At 43.6% G+C, this 3,179-nt stretch overlaps 1 non-coding gene across 1 annotated transcript; it reads left to right on the forward strand.

Annotated features, from left to right (window-relative positions):
* The first annotated feature begins 1,459 nt into the window (after nucleotides 1-1,459).
* Nucleotides 1,460-1,531, forward strand: TRNAG-UCC (transfer RNA glycine (anticodon UCC)). Its single transcript has one exon. It is a non-coding gene; the product is annotated as a tRNA-Gly (tRNA).
* Nucleotides 1,532-3,179: the final 1,648 nt, after the last annotated feature.

The following is a 3,179-nucleotide window of genomic DNA, read 5'->3' on the forward strand; positions in this document are numbered from 1 at the left end:
TTTCACTACCGATATAACTATTTAAATTGAATTAGGGTTGGAGTAGTGACTGAGACTTGGACTTTTTCGCGCACACTGTTTCGCTACCGTTATAACTATTTTAAACAAATTAGGGTTGGAGTATTCACTAAGATTTGAACTGTTTTTTTTTTCGCATTCCCCAAGCGATGGCAATTTGATCACCTTGCTTTCGCAAATTGCGTTCATATATGAAGCGTCCGGGCTCGAACTCATAGCAAGTGATACATAATGAGTTCCACGGGGGGGTTTTGAACAAATCAAGTGCCTATATACACGAGACAGTTGTACTCACCTGAAATGTTGTTACCAGTTTGCAATAAACTTCCATGTTTTCAAGATTTGAACCACAACTTTCAAATAACTAGAGCAGGGGTAGACAACGTTTTGAGTCCAACGGCAAAGCTGGATGGAGCCAACAAGGAGGGGGCCACGCTAGATCAGGCCAGGGGTGGAGCTTTGTTGACAAGAGAAAAAAAATAAGCTGATTGGCAGTAATTGTAACCTGCAATCAATAGACATAAATAGCCATCAATAGAGTTATTATTATTATTATTATTATTATATTATTATTATTATTATTATTATTATTATTATTATTATTATTATTATTATTATTATTATTCATAAATAATAGCACAGGCAAACTATCAATAATCGTAACACGTTACTTGGCTAAGTGTGGCGGCAAGGTACAGTGGCAAATGAAAGTTGTATTTTTTATTTGTGCTTGTCTAACCTCATCTGACGTTAAAATGCTATGTCGGCCTTCCGAAAGAAAGTGACAAGGAGAGAAAGGCGTGGGGGGGGGGGGGGGCTTGCTGTCGTGCTGGAGGCCACGTAAATACTCGCACGCGGGCTGCAGGTTGCCGACCCCGGCTCGCATTATCTTTTATACGTAGCTCTTGTCGTTCACTCAAAAACTACCACATAGTTGTTGTTTCTGATATGAATGGCTTGCTCTTATGTACACTACGTGTAAATGCACTGGGACTTCTTTATTTGCCAGGGCTAACCACAATTTATAGATACCTTAAAAGAGAATGTGTGCAGCTAGTGCCACGCTCCTGTCGTTCGGGGGAAACAATGGCGTACGTATGCACGCAGGTGTTCACTGGTGAATTCCAGCTGAGACCAACACCTGTCTTCTATTGTGGCTTCTATTCTTTCTCTTTAAGTGCTCTGACACTGAGTCTGAAATAAATCCCTGTTAGGCTTTCCGGGTGTGAAATAACACTAAATAAAACAACTTGATCGGTGACGTTTTTTCGTACCAGTGACCAACAAAAAGCAAGACTTGAAAGGCGGAAGCCCGTCGAATCGCTGTGGACCAGCCAAACGCAGACACGACACGACACGCCTACCTAATTTCCCTTACTCTTTTCACATTGTGACGACATGCAAGCTCCGTTTGAAGCACTGAAGATCCGTTCAAACGTGGGCGTCGGTGGTATAGTGGTTAGCATAGCTGCCTTCCAAGCAGTTGACCCGGGTTCGATTCCCGGCCGACGCATGTTTCTTTTTGTTGTCGTTGCTTTTTTTTCTAATGTACCGTTACAATGCGCATTACGCCATTTCCCGTATTGCAGCAAATCATCCGCTGTTCGACGAAAAGTTCCTACTATTTAAAAAGTTCATTGATGGGTATGTCAAAGGCTCCTAAAGCAAGTGCAATTTGAAGGCTCAAGCAGGGATTATATTGATTTTTGGACACTCAAAATACCTAAATTGAGTTAAATCACGGCAGCTTGATAGGTAAGAAGTCGAATGCTGACGCACACAACACGGGTACGATTACCGGTCGAGGTGGCCCAATTCCGTAGGGCTGAACTTGTGCACATACATTTCGATGCACGGGAAAAGATTCACAGAGATCACAATTTATGCACTGCACTCTGCTGGCGAGTGAATGTTCATATATTTTTTTGCAGTAAGCTTTGACTATTGTGTCTTACTTGAAAAAAAATCACAACGTACCCTCGAAGTGAATGATGATCAGTGGGCAAAGTTCCGGTGGATCATTCGCGTCACCGTGAGTCCCCAGGGCACTGCCCACTCGAACATTCAGATAAGCGAGAATACGTGTGTACATATTCTCACGAGCGTGTCTTACTTTCGTATTTGTTTCAGTCAGTTCTCGCCCTCGAAACCTGTCGGGAAAGCTCAGTGCACACTGCGCCTCATTGTTCGGGAAGGTTTGGGATTATCGTAGATCATTCTGTTAAGATTGCGCGCTAGACCACACACTCGAGATTATGCCAGAGCTTGCGCGATGACCTGTAATAAGGCTAGAATATTCAATGGCACCGGTGAAACGCCGACGCGATTCGCCGCTTTTCAATTGATCGATGGCCGATGCTGTGTTCGACTCTGAGCGCCAGTGTGTACCGCAGTAATCTCACTTTTTGTTCACCGGTTACAAGTTCGGCGAACTAAGCAATTTCATCTTCGAACTACAGTCTGCTCTCTTTCTCAATGTTAAGATCCCGTGACATCAGGTGGAGTTGCTTCCCTGTTTATGTACAGAAACCACCCCTACAGTCGAGAGCGAATGCCGCACCGTCAAAGGAATATCGACACCAACCCCTAACAGCAAGCCAGCCGCAGGCAACGAGGTCTGCCACCAGAGTTCGGGCTTCTATTTATTGAGAGCCGGAATACAACGGCCCTGACCAAGGTATATGTAAACTGGTAGCGCAACTTCCATAGAAGCCCATGGATCCAGTAGTCGGTAGCTTGTTGCCACCGTCGCCATATACGTGAGCTAGGGGAGGACAACAGCAAAAAATAGTAAATAAAATATGACATCACAACCAGAAGTGGTGGCGACGTCGCGCATTTGCCCTACATGGCGCGAAATTGAATTTATTTTTATTGCGGACCTGCTTCGTGCCTTTTTTATTACGCGATTTTGTGACTTTATTAATACACCTTAATTGTGTTTCGCCAATTGCTTGTGAAAGAGCGAAAAACAAAAATAACAAAGACAAGTCGTTTTATTGGCCAAATGTCGTACTTGCGATATGCAGAAGAAACTTCGCCGAGGCAATTCTGAGACATTTGTTCACAAGCACAATAGCATAATAGTTCAAAAACTCACGTTGATCAACCATTAAAAACCACTGCAGCGAGACAGCAGTTTTGAAGATATAGCGTTGGCA

This window comes from Rhipicephalus microplus, chromosome 8, assembly GCF_043290135.1.
Source record: "Rhipicephalus microplus isolate Deutch F79 chromosome 8, USDA_Rmic, whole genome shotgun sequence".
Lineage (NCBI taxonomy): Eukaryota > Metazoa > Arthropoda > Arachnida > Ixodida > Ixodidae > Rhipicephalus > Rhipicephalus microplus.